The sequence below is a fragment of the Ischnura elegans genome, chromosome 5 (assembly GCF_921293095.1).
Source record: "Ischnura elegans chromosome 5, ioIscEleg1.1, whole genome shotgun sequence".
NCBI lineage: Eukaryota > Metazoa > Arthropoda > Insecta > Odonata > Coenagrionidae > Ischnura > Ischnura elegans.
Window position 1 is genome coordinate 51,891,767 of NC_060250.1, and position 13,313 is coordinate 51,905,079.

Genomic DNA, 13,313 nt, shown 5'->3' on the forward strand with positions numbered 1-13,313 from the left:
CGCTCCACACTAATATTTAAAAATTTTACAATTGTAATGGAAAATTTCTTCTAGGCTGTTTTTCTATTTGAACTGTTTGAGACGACAAATTTAAAAAAATAAGAATCATAAGCTGCAGGTAAATCTGTTTTCATTTGAGCCATGTTCAAAACCGCACCATTTTTTATTACAACCTTGTTTATTATACACGAATGGAAAATACGAATTTGGTGAATTACTCATTTAAGTGAAACTTCTCTCTTTTCTAATCATAAGTTCCACAAATTCACCGAATTTTGTACTTGTTTCACTACTGTACAATGTCTATCTTTATGGAGTTAGCAGTATTCGTTCATGTGTCAACAATCGGACAATTTCGCACCATTTATTCGTCCCGTACGTACTCTTGTCTGACATCAGAAATGCCGACTCGTTTTCTGGACTCGGCAGCAATATATAGGCGGAGTTCTGTCTGTTGTGGCGCCCCGTCTCTCGCTGGGGCATAAATGCTCCAATAGTGGGAGCCGGGGAAGATTACGAGATCGGAGTCCGGAGACAATTGAACATCGCCAAATGGAGATGACGTGAAATGTAGAGATGTGCTCGGGACAGCTGATGTCTCTTATAGAGTACTCTCCTTCTGGTCTCATTCCCTTTAGTTTTATTTTTTATTTACTTTTCTCCAGCTTATATTTTTTGTATTGCGAGAGCTTCATCGGGACCCTGGGAGCACCACCCTTGGACTTAACATGTTTATTGCGCTAGGCGTATTATATTTTTTCTCTTTTTTTCCGTTCAGCTCTTCTACCGATAGTCGGGTCACCCGAAAAGCTGTTCTTGTGTTGGTTCTTTTTTTCCTTGCTCTGCGCTCGTCCGAGCCGTGGCGAAGTTGGAATCGTCGCTTAATTGAGGACGTTTGTGCTGTTCTTGACTTGTCGTCGGGGCTTTTAAGGTCGACCTCGGGATTATACTGTTTGCGCGGCGGTAGTTTAAAAGGCTCGGAGTATATTGCCGTCCTCCTTGAGTGAGCGGAAGGGGTTCTTGTTTGTTTTATGTTTCTGATTAAATCTTAATCAAATTTCATATTTTTATGGGAGCCCATCCTTCATGACATGTTCGGTTGTGAATTGAGAATGATCTCTCTCTATTTTATCAGTTCAACCACCCTGTTCTGTTACTATTTAGTTGGAAAAAAAATATTTTAAATTGAAATGTTATCTTTGTTATTAATAGCCCTAGTAAATATTGTCCTGCTGCGTCTTCTTTTTCTATCAATCAATATTCAAATTCATTGCTTAGCAGTAGTGGGTCATTAATGTTTAATTGCTGGTGCGATTAATCATGCAAATGTTATTTATGTAGGAGAACCCGGGGCGGAACGGGGTGATTTTTTTTGAATCGCGAAAAAGGGTGCTGTGCAAGCGGCAGTAACTATAACTAATCCAGATTGGTGTTGTTTATAAGTTAAGCAACACCAACCTGGATTTGTTATAGTTAATGCCGCTTTTTTCGCACTTGAATATCGCTCACCCCCGACACCCCGGTTTCCCCTACTGGAATACGAAAGGTTAGCGAAGTAAGCGAGTTATAACATGCCAAGAAATGCATGAAAATAATTAGTATTGGCATACATACATAGTAAGTTATTAACTTTACATGCAGAGCCTATTTCACCCTGTCCCAGTCCGAGATACACGAGAGCTAAACTATCGCAGGCATAAGTTGTACCCTTGAGGATGAAAATGTGAACGTCGAAACTAGTTGGGTTAAAAAAACTTTGTGAAGAAAACTCTGGGTTACGGAGTCGTTATTACTCCCGCAGCTTTGTAAGAAGTTCAAAAATATTGGTCTAGAATCATTGACACATATACGTCAACACCTAGGAGTTTGTAAATATCTGAAGGCGCTGTATTCGAGTTTTAAGTGTGGTCAGAATTCCGCCATCTTGGTTTGACAATTTTCGGACTTAGTCTCAAATAGTGTACGCACATAATCAAGTATTCTATTCCGATATCAACGGTGTTTGGCGAGGTGTTGTGGAGCATAATACAATGATAATTGAAATTTGAAAACTTTGTATCTGTCCACAGTATTTATTATTGTACTACGCGTTTCAACGAATCACCTTCGCCGCCATCAGGTACCAAAAAAAAATGTTTTGTACCTGATGATAGCGAAGGTGATTCGCTGAACGCGTAGTACGATAATGATTACAATGGACGTACACAAAGTTTTCAATTATCAATTATTGTTGTATTCCTTATATCGCCTCTGATTTATTGAATGAAAATGCAACAATTACTTCTTGATCGTCGTCGGAGTTTTCCGATCGTTCGTCATACTACTGTGTATATTTAGCCGTCCATATAGTCATATCGTGGTGATAATATATCATCGTGGACATACTCTCGTACTATTATTGCGACCGGTCCGATATCGTTAGATTTCCATTAGCTGTAATCTTATTAATTACCAGTAGAAGTGCATGGGAATGGATATTTTACTCTTGAAAAATGTTGTTTTCCGCTAAGCTAGTTGCACAGCGGAACCGTGGTGATTGACAATAACTTTTCCTTGGGGAAATATATTCGAGGCATATTTTCACAAAGTCTTCCCATTATGATAGAAAAGAGGTTTTCTGTGTTCGTTTGCGATAGTTTATTTTAACGTAACAACGATCGTGACCGAATATTTCGCCAAATAGTTAGCATTGACTCTTATGGGATTATCAATGTTTTGGTCAAAGTGGGCGTGGCTATCCTACCCAAGCACCCCCATTCCTGCCACTGCGCTCAACGTTCGGAACCAGGGTGCCCCCTCCAGTATTCAGGGTGTCCAATTTATCTTGACCACCCGAAATAACTTTTTGCCCAGATGGACATTCAAAAATGTGTCAAGCAAATGTTCATTAGCCGTCAGGGGGAGATTAATCAGCATGATTGCCTTCCTTGTGGCTTTGTTATTTACAAAGATATGAACAGGAGGAGTTATAGGAGAGGAAATGAATTGCCGAATAAAAAATATAGGGTACCATTTAAAAAAGACATACCGCTGTTCATATCCTTGTAAATAACAAAGCTACAAGGAAGGCAATCATGCTGAAAAAAGTCCCCCTGACGGTTAATGAACATTTGCTTGACACATTTTTGAATTTGCATCTGGACAAAAAGTTATTTCGGGTGGTCAAGATAAATGGGACACCCTGTATCTACAACCTTCTTGGTCAACGCCAACGAATCTGCCTTAAGTGAAAAGAAATGAGCGCTATTGATACCGGGAAAAAAATGGAGGAATTAAATGCTATAACGAAGTCCTTGAAAACCGTGCTTTTGATTCCATCGTAGGAATTACCGTTTTCTAATAGATGTTTCAGTTTGCTTACGTATTTCCCCGTAATATTTTCTTATCTTGTCCCTCTTGATGATAACAAGTTTTCTCTTGAGACGCTGCCAAATTCCAGGTCTGTCGATCGTGCAATAGTACTAGCATTTAAGCTTGAGGGAGTGTCTTCCTTGTTCTGGTGAAAAAATAGACTTTGATTCCTAGTTCAGAGCTCCAATTGCAAGCTTGCGATGGTTTACGTGACTTGGCTTCTGCCCCGGATCTCCGATTTATATCTCAATTCGTTCTTAAGAGTAACTTCGACTCAAGTCCCCGAGGGCACGTAGAAACTTTGACCCAGTGTACGGATGACCCGATTTTTAGCTTCAATTTTGTCGGCCTCGGTGGGAGTGGTTTGAATTACTGGCCAACATAATCCAAAATCGCTGGTTCGAGTCCCGCTTGGATAGGTGGCCCCTATTCAGAGCACGGGTGTTCGTGACCGTCGATTGTTGCTTGTTAAAAACATTTGATCTGTAAGGCCTCTATGTTCTGTTTTCAGGGACAATGAAGGTAAATATGAAAATAAAAATTGAGTCCCATCCCGTCCATAAGGGCTTTAGCGTTAATTGCGTTACAAAAATATGAATTAATTTTTCCCGGTGAATGAATTGTGTTATGCCTTTTCGGGGTTTCTACCGGATTAATTCGTTTTTTAGCACCAACGTTTTAATGAACGTAAGAAAAAAAATATTCTTTGGGGAGGTTTTTTCAATTAATATTTGAAGAAAGTTATATCTAATTTTATATCTAAAAATATCTCAAATTCAGAAATAATTGAAAAAAAATATTATTTCTCCTTAATGGCAATGAACGAGTCGTTCGTTGAAACTTTGGTGTTAAAAACGGATTAAACTGCTGGAAATCCGCGAAGACCTAACGCAATTGCATTACTATTGTCGGCGATTTTTTACACCTTTTCAAACCCTCCGACATGTGAAGTTGCATCTTCACGTGAAACTTTCAATTTAAATATCTCCCGTTTCTATTTATGTGTAGTTTGGCTTGACTACCGAAGATTTAAAAGAATTTCTTACATGCGGTATTTTTCACTTGCGCCCTCGACCTAACCTGGTTAGTGGAGCGGTGGTAGTTGATGTAACAAGGGAGCATGGGGGATCGGGCACTTCTCTGCTGAAGGAAGGGCCTCGTTCTCGAATCCTGGGTGAAGCATTTCCCGACAAAATTTCTTTAATTGTCCAGTGGCTCAGGGAAAATAAATGCTCCCATACACCGATTGTGTAAAATTCGCTCGCCCGCAGCCAATCTGTAGTGAGCTCTATCCGCACCTATCCCTCCAACCTTCTGCTTTAACCTTATCAGTGCCGCGGGCCGATACATTTGCTATAGCTTTGCTGTCGAAAAGTGCCTAAAGATGAAATATCCGCTTTGAAATAGGTGGTTGTCCAAATGAATAATTATGCAGTGTCTAAACTCGTGGATAAAAAATAAAGATTAAAGAATTAATTATTAATTAATGTTTTAAATCAAAATAAAAAATAGCATGTTGATATGACAGATTTTTTCTCGTAGGTGATACATTTTATATTATATAGTATACTACATTTTAGATACATTAAACCTTTGACATTTCTTGCCAGTATCACTCCAAGCAATTGGAACTGGGAGGGCTAATGCTTGATTTCGCACGTTGACGACCCCAAGGACCCTGCCGAACTCGCTGCCTTGAACGACACCAGCCCTTTGCGAACGGGTCCTGTTCGATAAGTTTCGGAGGCTCTATTGATTGTACTCCATCTTTTTAGAGAAGAAATAGTTGGTTGGGTTTTTCCACTTCCATTCCATCAGTGTTTTTTACGTGACACCATCATGTAGACTACCTTTCGTCTGGTTCCTACCCTTCGACCTATCTGATATGGGTGGCACTACCCATAGAATTATTCCCGCCAGTGCAGCTCTCGGGGTCATAGGAACGCGCAACCCTTTCCACCGTGGCAAGGTTGTAGCCCAAGTGAAAGGCATTTTAATGTAGCTATGTAGAAAATGTATTTCGCAAACAAAAAGAAGGCATATTATGCGAGTGGAAAGAAAATCGCTGAAATTTGAAAGTCTATATATTAAAGTGTGCGCAGAATATCAGTTCAGATCGATAGCCGTAGGCATAGTTAGTCGAACATATCGTATACCGGGGGGCTACTTTACGGGTATGCCGGCAAAGTAAAATAGATTTGTGATTTTTATTCCTCGATAAGTCCATTCCCAGTGATTTTTTTCTCCGCATTTCCACCAATAATTCTGTGCTGCCATTATCCATCTCCCCTCCTTGGATATTCGCCGTGAGAATGCCTACCCGCCCGTTTTTGTGTTCTTTTGATGTGCTGCATTGATTCTTTGCATGCGAGAGCGACGATCTTGTCCCTGAGCGAAGGAGTATAACATTTTTTTGGCCTTGCTTTGTGCTTTTGAAATGTAATTGCTCTCCAGCTATTATTTGTTTCCAAGAAAGTGGATTAATTTTAACTTGTTTTCACGAAAGCCTCTTTTCATTTATTATGAGTTGCCAATTTTCACTACGTCCCAGGGGAAGTAACATAGCTTATTCATTTTTCCTTGCACGCTTAATGTCTCATGGAGAAGATTGTAATTCCTTTGGGAGCATTATCGTTCTAGTTTTATCTTTTTGCCTGTCTGCCATGGCGATCAAAGCTGACATGATCTGCCATTACGGTGTAAATACTTTGTTAGTTTGTGTTTAATTTATGTTGTTTTCGTATATACTCCATAAATTTATTGGGAAACTCGTAAAGCTCTATAATAAAAGTATGATAGGAACAGCTAAATCCATCTTAACGTTTCCTACGAACTCGATAAGCATCGATAGTTATAGAAACCTAACGCTGAGGTATTGAATAGCGTACGGTGTATAGTAATTACGAATTTAATTTGCCATATGAATCTCATTTTAATTTCTTACAACACATAATATTACTGCGTATGATAGAAGGTCTGAGAACTATGAGTGGACCTGAACCTTTCTTTAGTCATTCACTATGGTGGAATATTTAATCAGGTTTATTTTCCGAAGATATGATCGGGGAAAAACGACGATTGGGTATACTAACATATATTTTACGAAAAGGATCATAATCTTAAGAAATGCGACGACTGATTGAGGTGGAGTTATCTATAGCTGTCTTGTTTTAACTGGGGCCAATGAGTGTCTCTGTAATGCATAATCCATATAAATGAAGTTAATGCAATAACAAAAATAAATTTAAACTCACACTAAAAGAGCATCTACCGCTTGACAGATTCCGTTAATATTTGATCGCGATGATGGACTGGCAATCCTGGAAAATTTCGAAACGTTTCGTTTATTTAATAATAATAATATAACTTTATTCCATTTACATTCAGATATATTACATTAGAACATACTTAAATAATTATGGAATATATAGGTACCCCTTATTGAATGGTTATGGGGCTACCATCTTAAACTTTTTACATAGGTCTGGTGCTAGCACACATGATAAGTAAAATTTCTTTGCATTCAGTTATTTGTTCTCTTGCCGATTGCATTCATTATACAAAATGTATTTCAAATATTTGCACAAGGATAACTATTTTTCTTATATAAACGCATAATTACATACATAGAATATACAATATACCTTTTATTGTAAACTTTTTAAGCTAACTTTCTTAGTAGAAACTACTTCCTCACACCTCATAAGCCATTTTTTTTTTACAGCTGATGCAAATCCCCATCTTTTTTCCGAGTTTGCTACATTACTCGGCTACATTTATTTATCTGGTAACGCCATTGATGTTTGAGGAGACGTTAGATTGTGTGTAAATGTCGACTGAGCCTCCTCACGGTGAAGATATGTACCGCAGATTTGGATTGTAAGTGTTGTGGCCATCAACCTTGGAAAATGAAAGACGGATGTGTTATGTGGAAATGAAATGAAGACAAAAAATGTGTATAGTGCTTGCATCGGCGTTGTTTCTTTGGCCTACGTTCACTTGAGTTCGACATTTGCTTGCATTCGTCGTTTCAGGCAACGTGGCAGACAGTATGTTCAGTATTGGAGTAGCTTTGCTGAATGGGATAAATGAAATTATTTGATGAATCAAAAACAGTAAGTCCTCGCGTTTATCTGCAAACGCTTTCGAAATCTATCGTCTTAAATAGTTCCGGATGAGGGGAAAAAAAAATACGCCCAACGTGGGGCTCGAACCCACGACCCTGAGATTAAGAGTCTCATGCTCTACCGACTGAGCTAGCCGGGCTGTTAGAATTGAGGCTAAACGTTTACGTATTTAATGCGTTTCGTTCCACTTTCACGACTGCAACGTGAATAGGAGCGTTGCTGTATAATGGTACGGTTGACTGATTTTTCTGGTCATTTTATTTATTAGAAATAAAATTTGATTGGAAGATGAAACTGCGAATGAATCAATACGAATTTTGACATACATTCTACGAGTTTTCCTACTAGCCCATTCTTCCGCAACCCAGAACACCTGGACCCCCCCTCCTTACCTCCGCTACGATACGCCAGCTGCTCACAATGTTGTCGCTCTGGAGGGGAAAATTTTCCCGCGCAATAGTCCCTCCCCTCCATTCCCTTGCTGGAGAGTGGGGACCCTTACCCATAGAGGTTCCCAGAGGTCCTTGGGGACAAGGTAAAGGCAATGAGATACTCGATGGCAGGGGTCTTCAACCTTTATTCATGCCAGGGCCAAACATCTATTTCACATCGCCCGGAGGCCCTCAATGCTCCACGTCACTTTACCACCACATCTATAAAATAAATAAAAAAACATACTGTTTCCTAATGCATTAAATGCTCAATAAATCAGTAGGATTTTTGACGAGAGTGTTGATGTACTACATGTTATATTATGTTTCGCGATACAATACTTCCTTTATCCTCTAGGCGCCGCAAGAAGTTAGTCTGCGGGTTGGAGTTTTTTTCTCTCTGGTATAAGGGTATTATCTTTCGCATAGGGATGCTTTGGCCCACGATCGTATTAATGGGCTGAGGATCCTACAAGAATTGCATGTTAATTGAGAATGTGGACTGAAGGGAGATATATAAAAATTGAGTTGGCCTATACTCCCACTGAGCATGGAAGATCCTTAGCATGTCTTTATGTTTCCGGGTGTGCGCCGCGTTGGCTATAGAAAAAAACCCTGGGTATTGTGGGTAATGCCGATGCCGCCAGAGTCTCAATTCAGTTCCTTTTTTGCTGTCTTTCGCGTGATTTGATCGAAGAACTTTCCCTTTTTCTGGGTTTCTGGCGCGTCTTCAATTTTCTCGGGTAGTATTTCACCTTGCTCTCCTGCATGTTCTCTCGGGTAACTGTTTTAAACTAATATTTTACAGCTGACGAAGCTGAGGCGTTTATTGAAACAATTTCCAAGATAGGCGAAATTCCGAGAATTTCATTGACCGTTGTCAATGACCTTAGTGCCCTATGATCTCTCTCCCAGAGTTCCCGTCAGTCAAATTATCGCTATATTTTCATTTTGATTTATTTTATGATAATAGTTGAGGGCATAAAAAATGACGAAAAGAAACTGGTCTAACCTAATGTTAGCCTATATTAGCGCTGGAGTGGGGAGAATATTGTATGAAAATATGTACCAAAGCATTATCTCCCATTCTCAACAGTCTAGATTGCTCATTCGGTAGAGCTGGCGACTTTATGTAATGGCTGTGGGATCGAGCCCTATATGGCAAGCATTTTGCATTTCCCGGCCACCCTTTCTGTTGGGCCATTTTATGGAGCAAGTTAAGCTTCAGCGATCGGGAGAACGGAGATACTAAAAATGCATTCTTTCCTTGAGCTAATCTTGATCTAATTAATACCCTAAGATCCACCTCTGAGGTGTTTGGGAGGGTGTTATCAATCACCAGCATGTAAGAGTATGCATACCTCACGGTCATAAAGTTGTTACGCAAAATATAAGGATGTAGAAGAGAAGAAATACTTCGCTATGATAAGGCTAGAGGATAGGAGAGGAAAGGATATATTCGTCAAGCCAATCTTAGGATTGTTGACAAATGACGATGAACAAAATTTACGTCCACATTCATGCAAAGACAAAACCTGAACAAAATGGGGTATTTCCCATTATTTTTTTATTGCCTAAATCGAAAGGTTATTACTCCTGGAGTACGTATTTCACGCGTTTAGATTTTTAAATGACGATATCTATTTTTTGCGATTAAATGAAAAGTGAAAATTTTCAAGCGCGCGGAAACGCGACGGCTAAGTATGAATGCTGGGAAAAGGTCGTGTGACGTCCTTCTGGTTCCAGCTGCCGCCGAGGCTATGGGTGCCGATACAATGCAGGCTGCTAGCAGGTAGCGCTTGTCTTAAATAAGGAATATTGATACCCTATCAAACGAAGGAAACTTTCCGACCTTAGGCAATTTTAATAGGTGATAATTAATATATGTTACCCAGAGCTCTGTGCCACATGCATGCCTTGGTAATCTCAGGCGACGTAAAACTCCTGACTACTCGTATAGAATGTAGGTATTTGTGACGTCACGTGGAGTGGCTAAACTGGAATTTCTAAAACCAAATAATTTGTTTATTATGAATACACTAATGTTGGGTAACGAATCGCTATCAATGCCTTTCGTTATCTTTGATGAAGGAAACTACAAATTTACCCTATTGACTGCTTAGCCTGCCCGGTGAACGAGCGCGTGTCTGATTAAGGCTTGGATGAGTGTTGCATTCCCGGTAAGGGATCACCCCGTGCCACCACACCCATGTTCACAATCTGAGAACACCATGGGTTGTGTGCAGTGGCTTTGCCGTCAAGGCTGCCGAGATATGACTTGTAACGTCATCCGTCTTCTGCCCAATGAAAAGCCGTTTGGCGGCGCTGAAGATTTTCCACATATTTTCATATTTTTTATGTAATATAGTGACTAAAATTAATATTTTATACGATCTATTTTAAGTTTTTAATACTCCCCATACCTTAAGCTAGCTAAAAAACGCAATTATTTTACGTTATGAATTTTAGTTCATAACCCCATTGATTAAAAACGTTTATTATCTTTCAAAAGGAGATTCGTCAATTAAACTATCTAAGGAATTCTATAAGAACCCCATGTTTAAGGCGAGACGGTATTTATCGCACTTTGTCAAACTTTGAATCACGCTCAGATCAGGAGGGTATACCTCCTTTACTTACTCGTATACCATCTTTACCTGTAAAGCGGACTCAATACTACGGATTAATGGTTATTTTTCGCGACGAATTACTCGTTTAAAGCGTTGATGTATCGCACTGAAATTCTCAAGCTGTTTACACCGCTCATCTGAGCATGATTTAAATCTTGACAAAGTGCAATACATACTAGATGTCTCGACTTAAACATGAGGCAAGTCTGAAATGCGTGATAGATCAAAGTTTTAAACGAGTAATTTGTTGCGAAAAATGGTTATCAAGCTAGCATTGTGCCCGCTTTGCCGAAAAAGATGGGTAGTTCATGAAGCCAGCTTATTTTTATATTTTAGTGGCTACATCACTAAATCGCTGCATGAATTGCCTTCCTTGACTCAGGGTGAGTTTTTTCGTCATTTCCATTGCTTTAAGGCATTCGCCGACGCCATCAAAATGGAATAACTGTAGTGTTTTGAGCGGACAGCTAATTCTTCGGTCGTCACCTTCGTCGCACTTACGATGGCGCGTCAGATTCTCCTCTCCGCAAAATTATTTATATATAAAGTAACGTTCCCTCTCACGGAGTTAATTAAAAGTTTTCAATTCCGTGGCGTTAGTTTGGTCGTAGTGATTTCGTCTCCCTCCATTCCTTAATGTCACCGTGCTCGGAATCACTCGGCGAGGTGAAGGGTAAACCCAATCCCCAACCCATGACTTGCCGCCCATTTAATTTATTACCGGCGCGATGTCATCTTTCTCCTCCTCCGTTGCGCGCGACACAGTTTTCCATCAATCTTACGATGCTTCCCCGAAACAGATTTTTTTCGCCCGTTGTATTATTTTTCGTTCGAGTCATCCATTAATTTAACGTAATTCCTTGTTTTGTAATTCTGTGATTGATAAAGATACAAAAATTATTTCTGGAATCAGAAAAAATGTTATGGTGGCTATCAAATTTGTAACAATGTTAATGAATCACCTTTTCCACTTCCACTTTTTTTAATTTCACGATCATAATCGATGTAAACAGTTCAATGTTGTTTTCAATGCTAAGTTTAACAGGAAAGAGCTGAGAATGCAAAAAGAATATTTGGCCATGCGATGGCACGTTTAAACCAATTTTCAGGTTCATTTATCGTTTTATGGCATTTGAAATATAGTTTACCATACCCTTTTGCTAATTTACTGTGAAATATTTTGTCAAATTTGTCAAATAATTTATTTGCCATCATAAATATGCTCAGAAAACGGTTTCTGTTGATTCAAAATGAGAATTGCTTACTGTCGGGCCCCCTCTGGAAAAAGACGTTGGACCGTTGAAATCGGTTGAGATGGTGAAATAGAAATGCAATGGTTGTGTACAAAGTTATTTGTTTCTATGGTTATTGTAACTAAACTCCTCACACTCACGCCTGACTCCATCAGCTTATTGAGTGTGCTACACTCGCGTTTTATTTTCGGTAAAAGTTGCGCGTGGTCGTTTACAAAAGCAAAATCGTGTTACACGTGGCAAGAATGCGTCTTTGCTATCTTCGTTTTCTCAAAGCGATCACGTTCGACGCTTAAATGTATGTATTTAGCAATATTAAGGGGTTATTTTGCCGTAACGTGGTTGCTGACTTTATGGGATGACCGGAGACAGGCCTTATGTGTACATGATGTGCATATTGTTGCAGCAAATTTATCTTCTACAGAATGCGTGTTATTCTTCGCCTTTCATATTCACGTTAGCTTGTAAATTCTTTTTGATGGTGTAAATCCTTGTCGTTAAATCTTGGTCGACGTCCTTGATTCCTATTCTATTCACTCTGAGCAACTATTTCCATCAATGTTGGTACATAATTGTTTGCTCCTAGTTACCTAACGCATTGACACTGTTTGGTAATCCTGCAGGCATATTCAAATTATTTTTCTGAACTCAAGTCTCTTTTAAGAGAGGAGTTGTTCTTAATAAAATTTTATAATAAATTTTCTTTGATAGTAATTTTGTTTAATTTCTTTCTTTACAGGTGAGTTTTCTGATCCACTGAACGTGAGTATAAGAGATGGCAGTGATTATATCGGTCTTTTACGACAGATACGATGATATGCACGCTATAAAGGTATGTTGCCAAAGTCACTGGGACTCCATGGGAGCAAACGAGGTACAATTGCTCGATGGCTCAGGTGTGTGGCTGCCTTTATGCCCCAAGCTCACAGTCTATTGTCAAAATATTTATCTTCCTGGAATCGATATAATTACAATCGACTTTAGGCAATCGATTCTCGATGGAGATTCCGTGTCCGAGAATCGGTGGAATCGAGAATCGATATTTGGAATCGACTCATCCCTAGACTAAACGCATGCATATTATTCACGTGGCGTTAATATGGTCTCCAGCTGTTGGTATGAAAGACCTGCGAAACGAATATTACAAAAGAGGACCCTCAAGTAGGCCTCTAAATGTGTTGTCACCAACCGCGCATGTAATGGGGTTTACAGAAGTCGCCACTCGCGTCGCTGGCGGACAAATTGATCCGAGTTTCACGGGGAAATAAGGTACATAATTAGGGTTGTTAACCGAAATTTATATGAAGAGATATAATTTATCAAATTCACAATTCTTCAATGCAATTGCATTTTCGAAGACCACTCATCAAAATATTGGAAAAAAAGTGGATCGCATTGCACTCATCACCGCGCCGCAGACATTTTTGAAAGCCGATTACAATGTGACCTAAGTGGCAACAGAAAGAAGGGTTGTATGGGATGGAATTGAGCCTCCTCTATGCACTCCCCTTGATCTGCGAT

At 39.4% G+C, this 13,313-nt stretch overlaps 1 protein-coding gene and 1 non-coding gene across 4 annotated transcripts in view; one reads left to right on the forward strand and one right to left on the reverse strand.

The window, feature by feature from the left end:
• LOC124158877 (G protein-coupled receptor kinase 1) overlaps window positions 1-13,313 on the forward strand; it is an 801,258-nt gene that overhangs the window by 716,101 nt on the left and 71,844 nt on the right. The gene's annotated exons all lie outside the window — the stretch shown is intronic.
• Window positions 7,545-7,617, reverse strand: Trnak-cuu. Its single transcript has one exon. It is a non-coding gene; the product is annotated as a tRNA-Lys (tRNA).